Raw genomic sequence first — 19,485 nt, forward strand, 5'->3', positions numbered from 1 at the left:
ATAACGAACTACAATGTTCGCTAATGACTGATTACCATAATCGTGTTGTATTCATTTCCCTTATGTGCCTTACGCACAGGCGCACCATTTCTCTCCACTAATACCAACAGCGAATATTTTAGCAGCCGATGGCCACGTCATTAGTCTTGGACTGAATTGTTTAGTGTGCGCAACAGGGAATATTTCGCTTTCGGAGAACAAGAAAAATAGGTTTATTTGCGTTACGTTTATTAATTTGTGCAGTTATTCAGTGTCCGGTAAGTTAATGTTCAAGAAAAAATATTAATTTTTATTAAAGTGTTCTATTATTTTATGTTAACGATTACTCATTTATTTCAGCCCTTTGTATTCAGCATGTCTCTATCGAAATAAACCTGTGTTTCTATGAGAATTGAAGCTGTTGTTTTTTTTGCGGCCACATAAACTTAAAGCTTGTTTGTGTGGTCTGTGTTAGCCTGTGAGTGTGACGTGCTTGCTGTACATCATGGGCAGTGACACGAGACTGACAACTACAAGGCAAGCTACGAAAGTCAGGAGTCAGGACTTCCTCTGCTTCGCTTGGAAATCCTCACGCACATTTCTTAAATAACTATAACCCCCAAACGTTCGTCTTGGCTGGAGCACTTGTGTGCATGTGTTTATTCATGCATGTGGGGGGCGGGGGGGAAGGTACAATTTTATGATGATCAACAAATTAAATGAGCATCATTTCCAATGGTCTGATAAATGATTTTTGTGTTGTTCCTGGGAGAAAAAATACTGGGAGATGTAGTTGAGGTGCCAAAGTAATAGAATTCCTAGATAGTTTATTGTTTAGGTGGAAGCAATGGGTCAAAATATTGTGACTAGGGCTGTCTCCCAAACCTGCAATTTAACAGAACTTTAGATAAACATTAATTCACGTGAACAGTGTACATTCCATTTATAATCCATCCCCAAGTAAGCTTCAAACCATTTCATACTGTTTCCCACTTACTTTGACCAGAATACATGCCCCTTACCATGACAAGCTTCAAAACTCAGTACAATGACTAAAGAGAAAACACATGGTCCAAAATGATGTGATGAAAATAAGTAAAATAAAACTGAATTATATGCATGCTAATTACTGTGCTGGGAAATCTAATGAAATCTGGACATGCTGATGTACAAAACATCTATTCATCCATCGAGACTTGACTTAGTGGCCATCTCTTCTGTGAAGCTTCCTGAGCCCCAGAGGGAAACCAGTATTTCCTGGAACTACTACTTGCCAATTTGTAAAGCAACTCTGTGAGGTGGATAGCATGCTCTGCATTTGAAGAGATAAAGAAACCAAAGCTGAAGTATTTTGCCCCAGGGCACACCCTATGGAAGGAGGAAAACTAGCACTTAGTACACACTGCCCTGGCCTCAAAAGTCCTAAGTACTAAGATAAGTGCATTCTCATTTAATACAACAGCTTCTGAAGCAATTAATAGTCCCCCCTAACCATAGATGAGCAAATGGCCCATCTTGCCCAATGTTGCAGGGGTGGGAAGTAGCAATGTTGGGACTCAAACTCCGTTTTTCAACTCCACTCCTATGCAACTCCACGTTGCCTCCTGCCCCTTCAGACGTGGTCCCTCGGCCCCTCCACTGAGACGCCAGTCCTGGCCGAGAGCACCGCTGGGAAACTGACCTCCCTCCTGCACTTTCACAGGCTCAACTGTCAAACTGAGTCTGAAACGGCATGCCTAGATTTCAAGATTTCCTATAATTTAGAGTAACATGAGCTTACTGAATGTTATTTTTATCACACAAAATTATAAAAAATCTTTGAAAAGATTAAAAGAAAAAGATTCCTGAATATCTTTTCCAGGGAATAATTAGGCATTGTTTAATAACCTTTTCCAGATCATCTAATTTTATAGGTTTATGCCTTTCATTCCCTTTAGCTGAGCTCTTTACAATTCTGTAAGTTGTAAAAAACTGACAGTAATAGAAATGAGTTTTGTTGGTGGAGATGCAAGTAATAGGCCCTCCTGGCTCCCCAGGAGGCCAGTTTTTCATCTCCAGCAAATTCCTTTCCACACTCCCCATGGCCTTTGTGTGTGCTTGCTCTCTCCTCCGAACTAACTATAACATCATACTGGTTCCATCCTAAATTAATGAGCTAAAGAAAGTCTTTTACAAGAGTTCATTTTATATTTGAAAGAGAATTGTGATTTACCTTTTCTTTTTTTTTCTTTTAATTTCTTTATTGATTAATGTATCACATATTTGTCCTCATCCCCCCATTCCCATCCCTCACCCCTCCCCACACATGCCCCCACCCCCCTTGTTGTCCTTAACCGCTGGTTAGGCGCATGTGCTTGCACACAAGTCCTTTGGTTGATCTCTCCCGTTTACCCCCACCCTTCCCTACCCTCCCTCTGAGGCCCGACAGTCTGATCCATGCCTCCTTGTTTCTGGGTCTGTTCTTGTTCATCAGTCTATGTTGTTCATTATTTCCCCTAGATGATTTACCTTTTCTTAAGTAATTATTCCTTAACATTCGCATTGCTGCCTGAGGCACTAAATAGTCGGCATGGATTCCTCACTAATCTATGTCTCCCCTTCTTCCATTTTCAGTTTCCTTCTTCCCAGAGACCACAAATGCACACATATGTGTATGTACACACACAGGCACACGTACCAGAAACATCATCCATTTTCCAGAGGGAGTTAAAGAAAGGGGAGAAAATGAAAGGGAATATAACAATGAATCCCATGAAATCAAACTATTAACTATGTGACAGCAAACTGTGGCCCTTCGACCAAATATGGCTTGCTGCCTGTTTTTGTAAATCAAGTTTTATTGGTACACAGCAACATCCATTCATTTATGCATCATCTATGGCTACTTTTGTGCTACAATGCCAGAGTTGAGTAGTTACAACAGACATTGTCTGACCTGTAAGCCTAAAATATTTACTCTCTGGACCTTTACAAAATAAGTTTGCTGACTTCTGAGACACAATCTTAATTCTCTTAAGAGTTTATAATCTTGTGAAGAGAAGTAATGAGTATACATTGATGAGAATTAAAAATGACAATTAAAAATAATGACAATAAATAAAGTTGGTCCCATGTTTGGGAGATAAATGGGATGATGTGGCTTAGGATGGGAGTGTTGAATATGGAAGGAAAAGGAACTAACCAGCTAAAATAATCCCAAAGTAGAACACCAAAGTCATGCCATGTAAATCATTAATTTGTTTTTGCAAAACAGCTCAAGTGAAAGGCTTATATGCTCAGCTTAATTCACTTCAATATTCTGTCATATTTGCTTCAGATTTTATTTTTATAGTCTTTCTTTAATTTGGGAAGATGAAGCCAGGTTTCCTTCATTAATTTACCCTAAAATGAAGAGTATCCATGAAATATTTATTCCATCCCTAGATCCAGAGAAGTAATGGTTTATTTCGTTTGAGTTTCTTGCTTTTGTTTTGCCTCATAAAAACAAACATTCAAATGGTTCAAAACTCAAAAGGTACAAAAGAATTAAAAAAAATTTCCTCCTACTTCTGTACTCCAGCTACTCATTATTATGAACAACATACAAATTTCTTATGTTTCCTTCCAGAGATATTTTAGGTGTATTTGAGCATACATACATATGTATATTTATTTTTCCACTTTTTTACAATTTTTTTCTTTTCATCTAATGTTTTATTTTGGTAATCCAATTAGATCAGAATATATGGAAACTCTCACTCTCTTTTTACAAGATTTCATAGCATTCCTTTGTATGAATAAAATATAATTTATTTGACCAGTTATTTCTCCATGGCATTTAGATTGTTTACAATCTTATTCAATTACAAATAGGCTACAATAAATAATCATGTGCATTTGTTGCTTCCTCTAAATATAAGAATATCTATAACCTGAGAAGTGGGATTGCTAGGTCGAAGAGTATGTGCATTTATAATTTTAATAGGTATTTCCAAGTTGTTTTTCAAGGAGAAGGTGCCATGAGAAAGCCTACATCCTCACTATCTCAGGTGATATTAGCCTTTCTGATCATTGATGCTCTAATAAGTGACAAATGGTATCTTAGTGTAGTGTGAAATCAAATTTTCCTTATTATGAATGAAGCTGAGCATCTTTTCATAAAGCTAAGTCATTTGCATTTGAATCTCTAAGAACTGTACATTCAAGTGTTTTTGGTCCATTTACTTTTGAGCTATTGGTCTTTTCTATGGGGAGGAAAGTAGCTCTTTAAAATCCATCCAAAATAGTATGGCCATGATAGTCTGGGGACAGAGAATTAAGTCAGTAAGTAGCTTTTAAATTCCTTCCTATATGAATGTACCATGTGCAGGTCTGACCCTTCCATGGCACCATCGCCTATAAAATCAAATCTAGGCCCCTTAGTATGACACCTAGGGCCCTTCATGCCCTAGAAGTACCAAACAGCATGTGCTACCACATACCCCGACCCTAGTTCCCAACTCTTTACCTTGATCTCTCAGGCCACTCCTTCTGTCCCAATATCCCCACACCTTTCTTTGCCCAGATAACTCCTTCTGTAGGCTGTAGATTCATTATGAGGGTCACATTTTCCAAGAAATCATTCCTGAACCCCAAATAGTGTTACATGTCTCTCCTCTGGGACCATGTGCAAACTTCCAGTCCCAATATCGCTAAAGTACCCATCGCCACTATTAAACTGTAGTCTCTTCAAGGGCAGGAATTGGGTCTTCTCCTTTATTCTTCTAGCTTAAGGAAGACATGAAACTTTATAAAAAAATTTTATATGATTTTGAATATGCCCTCTTGGGGTCTTGGTTCTCTCCTTTGTAAAACGCAAATGTGAGATGGGTTACTTCTAAAGTCCCTCTTGGATCTATAAATAGATGAACCAATGAATAAAAGAGGCATCTGATGAGGATTTGTACTCTAGCAAAATATACAATGGATTAGGAGCTGGGGATAGAGTTAGAACCCAATTAGGAGATGATTGCACTGAATAAAAAATGAAGCACAACAAAATCAGACCCTACTAAGGTGGTGGCAGTAGAATAGAACAGCAAAAAGGGACTTTTTAAAAAACACGTTTTTATTGATTTTAGAGAGGAAGGGAGAGGGAAAGAAACATCAATGTGAGAGAATCTGCAACCTGGGTATGTGCCCTGACCAGGAATCGAACTGGAAACCTTCCTGTGACAGGACAGCACGCAACCAACTGAGCCATACCAGCCAGGGCTGAGAGGGACTGCTTTAAAGCAAAAAATATGGATGGGTCTTGGTGACTGATCAGATAAAGATGGCGACCATCAATTCCTTCCTTGACTGTACATACATGCTGCTTCTCATATCAAGAGATAGAGCCTGATAATTTGTCCCATTACATTTGGACTGGCCTTAGGAACTTGCTTGGCCAAGAAAATGTGGTGGCAGGAAGGTCTGGGAATGCTAAAGCTGGGTCATAAGAAGACTTGCCGCTTCCAATGGATCTTCTAGAACGACTGCTGTGGGGAGTCAGCTGCCGTGTAGGAAACCTGACCACTCTGAGGCCACCATGCTGCGACGAACCTCAGCTCCTTCCCACCCGGTGAGTGAAGGAGCATTCACATCAGCGGTCGCCAACCTTTTGGACCTCACGGACCACCAGTGGTCTGCGGAGCACGGGTTGGTGACCGCTGCTTTAGATGACTCCGGTCTCAGCCACCATCTGAGAGCGAGTGCAGGAGAGAACAAATAAGAATGACCCAGCTGAGTGCAGTCAGCCCTCAGAATCATGAAATAATAAACTACTGTTTTAAGCCACTGTTTTGGGATGGTTTGTTACAAAGAGATACATAGCCAAAACATAAAGAAATCAGCAGACAGAAGATAACGGAGTGGGAAGTGCAGAAGATGGGAGTCTCACATACCTGGGTTTCAATCCTAGCTAAGCTTACTACTTAGTGGCCTTTGGCAAGGTTCTTAACTTCACTAAGCCTCAGTTTGTTCATCTGTAAAATGGAATGATTATAGTTCCTACCTCCCAGGGTTACTGGAAAAAACAATGGGATGATATTACTGAAGTGACCTGGTATGATAACTAAGGCCTTTACTGCATGGAAGCTATTAGATCAAAAGAAGTAGAATCAAAGATAACTCAAGATTAATGGGGAAATGGTGATATGAATGAAGTAATGGGGGTCAGGAAAGATTTCTAGGCAGCTTGAGTCTGATATCCAAGGTGAAAGTCTTGCAAGTCTTCTGTGACTTCTGGGCCACCTAGCACTCTCCTGGGTATGTTCAGGCGCTCAAGACTAATTGCCTGACCAATTCACAGCAGAAGAGAGGATACAAAGGACAGAAGTGGAAGGTGGGAAAAGGAGTTGATTGTTTAGAGGGAAGATTATGTCAACTTGTGCCAAATTAAAATAAGTAACAAGGATTATACTTGCCATTACATAGCCAGCCACACTATAGTAGGATGAAGTCTTCCATCCAAATAGCTGACAGGCTGTGTTGGAGAGGGACAAGGGAACTCATTTTTGCCAAGTTTTCACTAGGTAACAAGCTCTGGGCTAAGAGTCATCACATACATTCTTTTTAAATCTTCTTGACAATGCTATTAGCATTATACTTATTTTCATATAAGGAAGCTAAGGCTCAAAGAATCAAAGTAACTTGCATAAGACTACCAGGTAGTAAGTAAAGATGATGATGACAGTGGCAATGATGCTAAGTAACATGAGTTGAGCAATAGCAGGTGCTGTTCAAAGCACTTTATGTTCATTATTTCACTTAATCCTCACAGCAACGTGAGGTTAATACTATTTTTGTACCCAATTCATAGATGGGAAACTGAGACACAGTGAAGTTATGTCTTTGCTCAAGGCCATCCATTGATAAGTGGCCAAGCCAGGATATGACGTTATGAAATCTGGCCCCATTGTTGAAGCCCCATGGGTGTTCCTGTCTGTCCCTCAGTGAGACTGTTGGACAGCTGCCTGGAGTCTCATCTTATCCCACTCCACCATTAAAGTACAGTCACTAACAGCCACTAAACATTCCCTGGACTGATAGTGAAGAGACCTCATTGTAAGGGCAACTGAGACGTGGGAACTCCCCATTAAACCTAACAGAGGTCGGGAGCAGAATTCCAGAAATAGTTGAGACGGAGGGAAGGGAAGCCCTGGCAGGACATCATGGGGCAAGACAAACACCTTTGAGGGTCTCTGGCCAAATGTGACTAAGCCCTTCAAAGCCCAGAGGAAAGGAAGGCCCTGGGGAAGGTGTGCAGGAGACTGGCCTTGACTGGAAGCGAGGGAGGAGCCACCCAGGGCCTGACCAAGAGGACCCGGCCCCTGTGCCCGGGCCTCCTTTTATGCTAGGAGGCCTGGGCTCACATTTCCAGTCTTAACAGACAGCAGAACCACCTTTTAGATAAGTCAAATACCAAGTGCCAGGTATTTGATAGGAGTCACAGCCCAGGGCCAAAATTAATGCTTTATTTCCCTCTTCAAATCAGTAAAGCAATTGGTAGCATGATGGCGAAGGAAAAACTTCAAAACAGATTATTTTACAAAGTAACATAATTCAATTATTTTCAGACAGCAGAAAGGGAAAGTTTATTTCTCACCACATTTAATTTTCTCACTCTCTTTCTTTTATCCTTCCAAAGTCTCTGTCCCTGCGTCTGGAATGTGATCCTGATGTACACTCCCCATCCTCTGCCAGAAAGGACTCCAGCTGCTGGGTTCTGCCAAGACACTTAATCCAACCTCACCCATATTAAAACTGCAGGCGGGACAGTGAGCAAGGGTGTGGGGCCTGGATGACTCGATGCCTCAAATACTTTCTCAAAACCTGGCAGCCGCGCCGCTGCTCTTGGCTGCATGGCCCACGCCCTCCTGGAGTAGCTGGTCTGCCGGGCTTCCCACCGGGTGGACTTGCTGAAATACACACTGAAGCGCGTCAGCTCCCACCCAGCCAGGAAAGTTAGCCAAGGAAACACATGCCTCCAGCCAAGCCCTCTCCGTGACACGATACCAGAGCGGGAACACACAGATGTCTCACAGCACACTGCCCGTCCCATGCGCCTCTAAACCGAAGGACTCCAAGCAGTAACCCAGCTCCGGTAGGAGGCAGGAAGGCAGAAGGAGGGCACATCCCTTCGCTTTCGCTCCGACTACTTACTACACAAAACGAATAAGAGCATGCTGGGCAGGGAAGTAATGATCCTTGGCCCAGATGTCACAGGACACAAACGGAGCAGCTACCACGTCCTGTGCACCTACTGAGCACTGGGAGCACCGGCACAGACAAGCTCCTCTTACCCAGATCCACAAGGAAAATGTCATCTTCGCACTCATGAGGTGGAGAAGCAGAGGCTAAGCTGGGCAGCCCCCTCCCTCTCTGGGCTTCTAGGCTAGACCTGACCACCTCCCTACTAATGGGGAGCACTGAAGATGTAGTGGGGACATTACACTCCAAAGATAACATTTAAATAAGTGGATCCTATTATTTTGGGGACCAACAGACCCTTTTGGGAACTGTATAAACTCATGGACTTTCTCATAGACATAAATGTGTTTGTTAGTAGAGAAAATGTTTTGTATACAATCTAAAGGCAATCCTGGATCCCCCTGAAGCTCATTAATGACTCCCTCTGGGCCAGGGCCCTCAAATTTAAGGAACTATCCTATAAAGACACAGCAAACATATATGAAATATTTTAAATAGAACCACAGTTTAGGCGTTCTTTCTCAACTGCTCTGACTTGCCTCTCGTTAGCCAACTGAAAACTGCATCACATCATGTATTCTTTTGCAATCTGATCAAGTGGTTTCTAATAGAAAAAAATGGAATTTGATTATTAACATGGCTTATTTATTATCAAAAACTGTACTGGGCCAAGCCAATCAAAGATGTGTCACATGAAGATTTTCCCCCTCATCCCCACTGCTTGCCTAGGTATGACATCCTGGATGAAAATAGGAAAACACTGCTTCTGCTTCACGTGCCACGCCTGCTGGTGCCACAGGGCATGGCAGAAATGCTGTGATTGAAGTGCTCAGCAGTGTCTGGCATGTGACATGGAGGTGAGTAAATGTGAGTTACTGCCTGCAGGTCCTTGAAAGGCTGGCCAGTGCCCACCTTCATAGCCTCATCTCCTTCATCCTACCTACTCAACCTCTAGACAAGCCACTTCCCAGAGCTTTATGGCTTCTGATCCTTCACTCTTGTTCCCTCCTTCTAGAATGCCTTTTACCAATGCGTCCTTATGGAAAATTCCATCAAGACCCAGCTTAAAATGTTAAGCTTTCCATTACCCCTCTCCCCCACTGTGGTTGGAATTCATTTTCCTTTCATTGGACCTCATAAAGCACTGTGGATAAACCTCTATCACAGCACATATGATACTGTGTTATAATTATTCATTTCTTTCCCCAGGTATCTTGGAGCTCGGAGGACAGGATGCTGTCTCTAACATTTGTATCCCTAGCAGACCACAGAAGATCTTCAGAAAGAAATTCTTTCAAACTCTTTCTAAATCTCAGGGTCTTTAGAAGCTTTAGTAAAGTTCAAATATGTTTTAATTTACCTGGTTTTTCAAGACCCATAACTTTCAACCCTGTTCATAACTGACCCAGCAGACATAGCAATGCCTGCCACTCAGTTATGAGGCCTTGACTGTGTGAACATCCTGTAATTTATCTCCATACGAGGTCATTGCCAAGGGAAAGAAACAAGTCTGCTTCTCAGAAACAATGGCTGGCAACCGTCAGGGCTTTGGATAAACTCAGGCTGTCTCTTCAGCCAGTTTACCTCGTGCTTCCATCATCAAGCCTTAACCTGGCTGAGGACCACACATAACAGCAACAGTCAGACCAAGAGCGATAGTTTAAAGTTTCAGTCTTTCCGAATGAACATTCAGCATGTTCTTGGTTGGGAAAGGATGCTAAACACAAAGAGGACAGGAAAGTATCAACTCTGCTGGAATCACCAACCTGCCAAGAACAAATGGACAGTGTAATCTTTTTTTTGTTTTTTTAAGTAAGAGGCCCACTTTGCAAGCCGAAGAGGAAAGGTATGAGAAATACAGGGTTGTCATGTTCTTCAAAATGAGTTTTTATTGGTTAGCTGCATAATGTATTGAGAAGTTATAAAAAGAGCCAGGGTTGGAAAACTGGGTGGAAAGTCTAATGACAGAAAGCGGTTTGTCTAAAACAGACCAGGTTACCAGTCTTTGGTAAATGACTTCTGAATCAGCGCGGCCCTGTAAGGGAGAAGGGAGACAGAAGCAAAGGCGCGGACCAAGTTGGGAGACACATTGCAGAAAGGAAACTGGCTCCCATGCTCTTTCTAGTCTACTCTGACCTGAGAAAACACCATCACCAGCGCAGAAGAATACCATCTCCAATCCCTGGTGAGAATCCAGATAAAACTGGAAATAGCTGTGGTCCAGAGTTTGCAGCTTTGGCCCAGATAATCAGAGCAAGAGCACAGGTGAGAAGTGTTCAGATATAACTGTGAAGTTACAAAAGGATTGCTTAGTTGATTCTTGTATATGCCCTGACCAGGAATGGATGCATAAATAAGTAAAATAATAAATCGATGTCTGTCTGTTTCTCTCTCTCTCCCTTTCTCTCTCAAAAATCAATTAATAATAAAAAAATTCTAAGAAAAAAAGAAAAGAATTGCTTAGTTTTTATACAAGGAGGAAGTTAAGAGCAGAGATGACTGGAAGAAGTAGCAAGGTCATAAAATCCAAAATTAATTCTCAGAAGCAATATAGCTTAAGGGACTACTACACATGTCTGTTTTAATTATATATATATTTTCCCTAAAGCAGGAGCTTTTATATTTTATTTTATTTATTTATTTTTGGCAATAATGATATACAACACCATATATAGTGTTTTACAGTGGGAAACACAGAAAGCTCAGCTCAGCACCAGGTAGCAGATTGACCCGCTCCTCACCAGCTGAGTTTGGGCCTCTGTTCTACAAAGGACTGGCTTGGGCGCATTGATCTCTAAAGCCTCCGACAGAGCTCATGCTCATGACTGATGGAGCATGCAGCATTACCTTGAGATGCAGGGACGGTTTCCCACAGTCCACGTGGGCTTCTACCGCTCCCCAGTGGTTCCCCAGATGCTCACCTGGTACCCAGGACCGAAGCGGCCCCGGAAAGCACTTCCCAAACAGAGGTCACAGGCACCCCAGCCAGTGCTCAAAGCAAAGCAGCTTGTCTGATTACGCTTCTTAAACACAGGGATCTCAGCAGCCTCAGGACCAGATTAGCTTAAAGATAATAAAACCACTAATCCTCCCAGTGGTGCTTCTTAGAAGAGTTATCAACAGTCTTGGTGCAACGACAAGGGTAAAAGTGTGGCCACATGCTTTGCCTGCAACTATGTACTTATGAGACTCCCCAAATATGGGGTGGCACCCCCTTGTCATGGACTCTGTTTTTTTTTTCCTCTTCGCTTTTCCCCCTAAACAAGTTCTAAGCTTACCTTCCCTGCCCTCCTCCATGCCTTCCTTCTCATCTTCCACGGACATCTCAAGCCTGTTGGACATTTTTTCTAGATAAATTTTTTTGGAACTGAAGAAATTCAACTTCAAAGTCATATGTGTAAAGGACTATGTTGGGAGATTTTTTATTTTAAGCGATCAAGAAGGAAAAATAAAAATTCAAGTCTCAAAATGTTCACTCTAGAATTTATAGTACATTGGTTATGTGACAGAGACCCAGGGAGGAAGTGACCACGCCAGTCAGTGGCAGCCCCGAAACAGAACGCAGGGCTGCAGATTCCCAGCAAAGGGTCTGTTACAGTTCCATTGCCCACTCGGCACAGACTGGCTGAATTCTGGGGCACTTGGCTCCCCCAAGAATGCACGCTTCAACTCAAAGGTACCAAAAAGAAACACTATACAGACATCACTATCCCCTCATGTTATACACTGGAAAGCATAACTTGGGAACATTTTTAGTGAGTGAGTGTGGCCAAACTCAGGAGCTAAACAGAGTTCAGCTTAAAATAATGAAGCTTAAGTTATACCTCACCTTGCTTTTGGCATCACAGTACATGTTTTTGTTTGTTTGTTTTTTTCTTTTCTAGTACTTTGCAATTTATATAATTATAAGCCTGGAAATCTATCGCACCAGCTGGGCAAGGATATACTATAACTGTACTAAAATAAAATATAGACAGACATTTAATTATCATGCTACTCATGCTTTTTAAATAACAGTGTGTCAGCACCTTCATAAACCAATTTGCATTACATTAAAATTAATGGCCTGTAACCCTCTGTTCCTGGTGAAATGGACCATGCCCATCGCTCCCTCCTGCTCTAACCTCCTTCCTGAGACCAGCTGCACATCTGCTACCCCTGGCTGGGCCCCCACTGGGTCTCCCCCTCAATTACAAAGCCCCTGCGGCCTCCAAGAGTAAGGATTCTATCCTATTCCAAACACAGAAGCACGCACATACAGCCTCATCCCATGTGAGACATCTCTAAAACACATAGAAGCAAAACTAAACAAAAAGCTGTTTAACCTCTCAGCAATCCTTCTTTCCTTAGTGACCTCTGGCCAATTCTGGAAGCAGCCGTTTTCACTGTAGGCATGTTATCCAGTGAAGAAAAGGTGGGGAGGCTCCTTTCCAGAGGTAAGTGGACCAGAGAAAACACAGGATTGTCCAGGCCAAGGGCATGAGCTCTGGGTTTGGGTTACTGACAGATGTTAGGCAGACAGGGAAGTGATGAGAGCAGCTAGTGGCCACATCCTCAAAATGTTTGTCTTTGGAGGGCAGGGGAGATGGACTAAGTGAGCAGACTCACGTCACCGGAGTTTTCTGGATAGTGGAACCGTGCATGGTTGAAAGAAGAAGAAAAGAACTGAGCGGGGAGGGGTCAATAGTAAAGAGAAAAATGACTAAGAAGGGGAAACATTTTGGGGTGCTTTTCTGGGCTGGGCACTTCTGTATCCAATTTATCCTTTGTGAACATTCCATCTAATTTAATCCGCACACATCAGAGTAGCTTCGTCTTAAATTAAAACACAGAAGCTCAGGGAAGTTAAATACTTTGTCTATGATCTCACTGCCAAGAGGAACTGACATAGGCTTTGCACCCAGGTTAGCCTGACTCCTATGTCCTGATTTCTCCACCTCTCTGTGCTGCGAAGACCTGGGGATGAGATGGATTTGAGGACAAAGGTTGAAGGATGATCTGAAAAAAAGAGAATGTATGTCTAAGGTCCAGATTGAATAGTTATAGAGATTGAAATACAAGATGTGACTGTAAAGGAAAATGAATTTCATAATAAAAAGGTGAAAACCTGCCTATTCTAATAAGGGCACTGCTCCCCTGGAGACTTGGCACTTATTCCAAAAGTGCTTGTCACTCAGAACATTTACATGACTCTTCATTAAACAGAGTTACAGAATAGGTGGCATATTCCTTTAAATGGCTCAGTGCTAACAGCGTTCATCCTTGGGAACAAAATCTAGAGCAAAGGTTGTTCTGGGAGGTGTAAATTGTCATTAAAGGCTAAAACAGCCATTATGATTAGGTGTGACTATAAAATAGAGAGACTACATCTTCTAAGCACTACCTGATTTTGCACACAAGAAAGAACTAAACTCTAGGCTGTTTTCTGGAGTGGTGGCATCATCAGAGTACAGACTCTTAAGGTACCTCTGTTGAAAGACAACACTTATCTAGATATCAAGTTTTGATAAGCTGGTGTCCTGAGAGAAAACAAAGAAAAAATATAGAAAAGAAGTGACACTTCTGAGATTCAGCATCTCAGACATCCAGACCAGCAACATCAGCACCCATCTGGGCCATTAAAATGCAGAACCTCGGACTCCAACGTGGAGGCTGGCAGACCTGAAGTGAGGGTGAGAGTGTGAGTGAGGGAGGGAAGGAGAGGACCAGTGTGCAGATGTGCGTATGTGTGTGTGTGTGTGTGTACATGCGTGTGTGTCAGTCAGATTGCACGCTGGAATTTGGGGTGGTTAGAGAGCCACTGCTACCACTACAGCCACTCCCTGGGCACGGCTCCAGCTTGAATACCACTCCATTGGAAGGTTTTACAAGGTCTTCCTCAGGAGGAGGCTGTGGGGAGCAGCAGTGGCGAGGCACCCAGCCTTGCCACCACCTGGATAAAGAAAATAAATGGAAATAAATAAATACCTACGAATAATAACCTTGAATGGAAATGGAATAAAAGCTCCAGTCAAAAGACATAGTGTGACTGAATGGATAAGAAAAAATGACCTATATATATGCTGTCTACAAGACCCACCTCAGACTGATGGGGGGAAATATTCCATGCAAATGGAAAGGGAAAAAAAAGCTGGGGTAGGAACTTAGTGTAATTACAAGGAATTCAGTAGGAACTACAACAACTCGTATCTTACAAAATAGACTTCAAAACAAAGGACATAACAAAAGACAATAAAGGCCACTACATGATAATAAAGGGAATGATTCAACAAAAAAATATAACACTTGTAAACACATATGCACCCAAAACAGGAGCACCCAAATACATAAAAACAAAACAAAACAAAAAACTCTTGATGGACTTTGAGAGATCAACAGAAATAAAGTCTTGTTAGGGGACTTTAACACCCCACTAACATCACTGGACAGATGTTCCAGACAAAAAAATCAATAAGGAAACAGAGGCCTTAAATGACAAACTAGATCTGATGCAGCTAACTAGTATTTACAGAATATTTCACCCCAAAGCTGCAGAATATAAATTCTTCTCAAACACACATGGAATATTCTAAATGACAGACCACAAGTTAGGACACAAAACAAGTCTATACAAATTCAAGAAGGTTGATATCATACCAAGCATCTTTTTTGATCACAATAGCATGAAGTTGGAAATCAACTAAAATAAAAAATAAATAAAAAACTCAAAAACACTCAAATACATGGAGGTTAAATAGCATGTTATTAAACAATGAGTGGACTACCAAAGAGATCCAACAAGAAATTTAAAACTTCTTGGAAACAAATTAAAATGAACACACAACCACCCAAAACCTCTGGGACACAGCAAAAGCAGTCCTGAGAGGGATGTTCATAGCATTTGAGGCCTACCTCAAGAAATAAGAAAAAGGACTAATAAACTATCTAACCCTACAACTAACAGAACTGGAAAGAGAACAGCAAGTAAAGCCCAGAAGAAGTAGAATGAAGAAACTAGCAAAGATCAGAATGGAAATAAATGACATAGAGATTTTTAAAAAAAGTACAAAAAGATCACTGAATCCAAGAGCTGGCTCTTCGAAAAGATAAAAAAGATTGATGAATCTTTAGCTAGACTCATCAAGAAACAAAGAGAGAAAACCCAAATAAATAAAATCAGAAATGAAAGAGGCAATATACCACAGAAATAAAAAGGATTGTAAGAAAATACTATGAGAAACTATATGCCAATAAATTGGACAACCTTGGCAAAATGGACAAATTACTAGAAATATACAAACTTCCAAAATTCAATCAGGAAGAATGAGAAAACCTGAATAGGCCAATAACAACTTATGAAATTAAAGCAGTAATTAAAAAAAAAAAAAAAAAAAACTCCCAGCAAACAAAAGTTCTGGACAGGATGGATTTATAGGAGAATTTTGCCAAACATTCAAAGAAGAACTAACACTTATCCTCCTCAAACTAGTCCAAAAAAATTCAAGAGAAAGGAACACTTCCAAGCTCTTTTTATGAAGCCAGCATTATCCTAATTTCAAAACTGGATAAAGACACTACAAAGAAAGAAATTTACAGGTCAATATCCCTGATGAACACAGATGCTAAAATCCTCAGCAAAATATTAGCTAATCAGATCTAACAATATATTAAAAAGATCATATACCATGACCAAGTGAGATTTATTCCAGGAATGCATGGCTGGTACAATATTCTCAAATCAATAAATATGATACATCACATAAACAAACTGAAAGGTAAAAATCACATAATCATATCTATACATGCAGAAAAAGCATTAAACAAAATCCAACACCCATCCTATATAATAAAAGGCTAATATGCAAATCGATCCAACAGTGGAACAACAGGTTGCTATGATGCGCACTGACCACCAGGGCACAGATGCTCAACGCAGGAGCTGCCCCCTGGTGGTCAGTGTGCTCTCACAGGGGGTGCGCGGCTCAGCCAGAAGGCGGGCTCAAGCCTAAGCCATCAGTTGGACATCCCCCGAGGGCTCCTGGACTGTGAGAGGGCACAGGCCGGGCTGAGGGATACCACCACTGAGTGCACAAATTTCATGCACCAGGACTCAAGTTTTTTATAAAAACCTTCAGGAAAGTGGTAATAGAGGGTTCATACCTCAATATAATAAAGGCCATATATTACAAACTTACAGCCAACATCATTCTCAATGGGCAAAACTAAAAGCGTTTCCCTTAAGAACAGGAACAAGACAAGGATGTCTCTTTTGACCACTCTTATTCAACATAGTACAGGAAGTCCTAGTCACAGTGATCAGACAAGAAAAAGATATAAAAGGCATCCAAATTGGAAAGGAGAAAGTAAAACTGTCATTATTCACAGAGGACATATTGTACATAGAAAGCCCTAAGACTCCACCAGGAAACTATTAGACTTAATAAATTGTGAAAAGCCACAGCCAGCATGGCTTTCGAGTTCAAAGGAGAAAGAGCTTGGAGAAAGAGCTGATGCACAAATTGACACACAAGACAGAAATATTAATTTGGATTTATGGGGGGAAGCCAGGGAAAGCTTAACTGTAGTAGTCAAGTTCCACTGAGTATCAGTTCCCAGCTGCTTTTATTTACTAGAATACACAATTGCCTTTTAGGAATGCAAACAGACATATCAATGGTAATGTTTAGTAAACAGTAAGATTATCAGGTTTGTGGGGAGTTTGCTTCAGGCCATTGAGTCAGCAGTAGGTAATAAAATGCAAATGTTCACCCTGTGAATATCAAAAGAGTCCAAAAGCAGCTTTCTGGTGGACTTCTCACATTTATATTAATTACTGTTGATCTTGGTTTCCAGCAATAAATGAATTCAGCAAGGTAGCAGGATACAAAATCAACATCCAGAAATCTATGGCATTTTTATATACCACTAATAAACTCTCAGAAATTGAAACTAAAAAACAATCCTATTTACCATTGCAACAACAACAACAAAAAATAAGATACTTAGGAATAAACTTAAGCAAGGAAGTAAAAGTATTTGAAAAACTATAGGACATTGAAAAAAATAGAAGATACACACAAATGAAAGAGTATACCATGTTCATGGATGTGGAGAATTAACATCATTAAAATATCCATACTACCCAAAGCAATTTATAGATTCAATGCAATTCTTATTAACATACCAATGGCATATGTCACCAAACTAGAACAAATACTCCAAAAATTTCTATGGAACCATAAAAGACCCAGAATAGCTGCAGCAATCCTGAGAAAAAAGAACCAAGTTGGAGGGATCACCATATTGAGTATAAAACTATACTACAAAGCCACTATAAACCAAACAACCTGGTACTGGCACAGGAATAGGCATATAGGGCAAAGGAATAGAACAGAGACCATTTGACAAAGGAGGCAAGAAGATAGTCTCTTCAATAAATGATGTTGTGAAAACTGGATAGACACATGCAAAAAGATAAAACTAGACCAACTTACACCATATACAAGAATAAACTCAAGGTGGATAAAAGACTTAAACGAAATCTATGAAACCATAAAAATCATAGAAGAAAACATAGGCAATAAAATCTCAGACAACTCACGTATCAGAATTTTTGCCAATACATCTCATAGGGCAAGAGAAACAAAGGAAAAAATAAACAAATGGGACTACATCAAAATGAAAAGTTTCTGCACAGCAAAAGAAACCACCATCAAAATGACACTGACCACAGGAGAACATATTTGCCAATGATACATCTGATGAGGGGTTAATCTCCCAAATATATAAAGTATTCCTACAGATCAAAAAAAGGAAGGCAGACAATCCAATTAAAAAATGGGCAGAGGACCTGAATAGACACTTCTCCAAAGAGGACATACAAATGGGCAAGAAACATAAGAAAAAATGCTCCAAGTCACTAATCATCAGAGAGATGCAAATCAAAATGACAATGAGATATCACCTCACACTTGTCAGAGTGGCCATCATCAATAAATCAACAAACAAGTGCTGGTGAGGATGTAGAGAAAAGGGAATACTAGTTCACTGCTGGTGGGAATGCAGAATGGTGCAGCCATTATGGAAAACAGTATGGAGTTGTTGTTTTTATCCTAGTGAAAATTTTTTTTATTATTGATTAAGGTATTACAAATGTGTGGTTATCCCCCCTTAGCCCCCCACCCACCCCCAATCCTGACCTCACACCCTTAGTGTCTGTGTCCATTGGTTATGCTTATATGCATACATACAAGTCTCTTGGTTGATCTCTCCCCCTTACCCCCACCCTCCCCTACCTTCCCTCAGAGGTTTAAGCATCTTATCAAATATTGAGTTTCTTTTAAAAATTAAAAATGAAACTGCTATTTGACCCAGTGATCCCACATCTGGGAATACACCCTAAGAAACCTGAAACACCAATCAGAAAGAATATATGCATCTCTACATTTGTAGCAGCATTGTTTGCAATAGCTAAGATTTGGAAACAGTCCAAGTGCCTATTAGTAGAAGAATGGATTAAAAAAGCTGTGGGACATTTACACAATGGAATACTATGCAGTTGTAAAAGCGATAATCTCTTATCCTTTAGGACAGCATGGATGGACCTGGAGACTATTATGTTAAGTGAAATAAGCCAATCTTAGAAAGACAAATATCACATGTTCTCACTTATTTGTGGAATCTAATGAAGAAAACGAACTGACCAACAAAATAAAACTTAAAGCAGGGAGGCATGGAACAGACTGACAAACCTTGATGTAGGGGTGAGGGGACTAGGAGAGATAAACCAAAGAACTTACATACTTACATGCGTAGCCCATGGACACAGGCAATAGCGTGGTGAAGACCTGGGGGAAAGGGGTTGGTAGTGCTGGGTGTAAGGGTTAAGAGGGGCAGTGGGAGACATCTGTAATACTGTCAACAATAAAAATGCTGAGTCTCAGGCCCACTCAGACCTATTAAATCAGAATGTGTGCATTTTTATAACATTCCCATTTGGTTCTGCTGTTCATTAAAGTTTGAGAAGCACTGGTCTGAAGGAGGAAGCCCTAGACCAAGGGTTGGGTACTGAGGAACTGAAAAAATAACTTGGAATTGAGGTTTCCAGGAATGACCTAAAAAGCAAGCTTTTCAAAAGCTCACACAAGTAGGAGTTTGGTTGTTCTCATGTTATAACTGCTACAACCCTAAGTCCCAGAGTTTCCAAGACAGCCTCAGTTTCAAATATTCTGTTCCCTTTGCAGCCATGTATCCTGATGGTCTGGGGATGGACCACAGGTGTATGAATGAGCCGTCAGGAGGGAGATTAGTGAAGTT

The 19,485-nt window shown here is 40.9% G+C and overlaps 1 protein-coding gene across 2 annotated transcripts in view; it reads right to left on the minus strand.

Moving 5' to 3' along the window:
* Nucleotides 1-19,485, minus strand: part of THSD4 (thrombospondin type 1 domain containing 4) — a 704,967-nt gene that overhangs the window by 425,210 nt on the left and 260,272 nt on the right. The gene's annotated exons all lie outside the window — the stretch shown is intronic.

This window comes from Cnephaeus nilssonii (assembly GCF_951640355.1).
Source record: "Cnephaeus nilssonii genome assembly, chromosome: 1".
In the NCBI taxonomy this organism is placed as follows: domain Eukaryota; kingdom Metazoa; phylum Chordata; class Mammalia; order Chiroptera; family Vespertilionidae; genus Cnephaeus; species Cnephaeus nilssonii.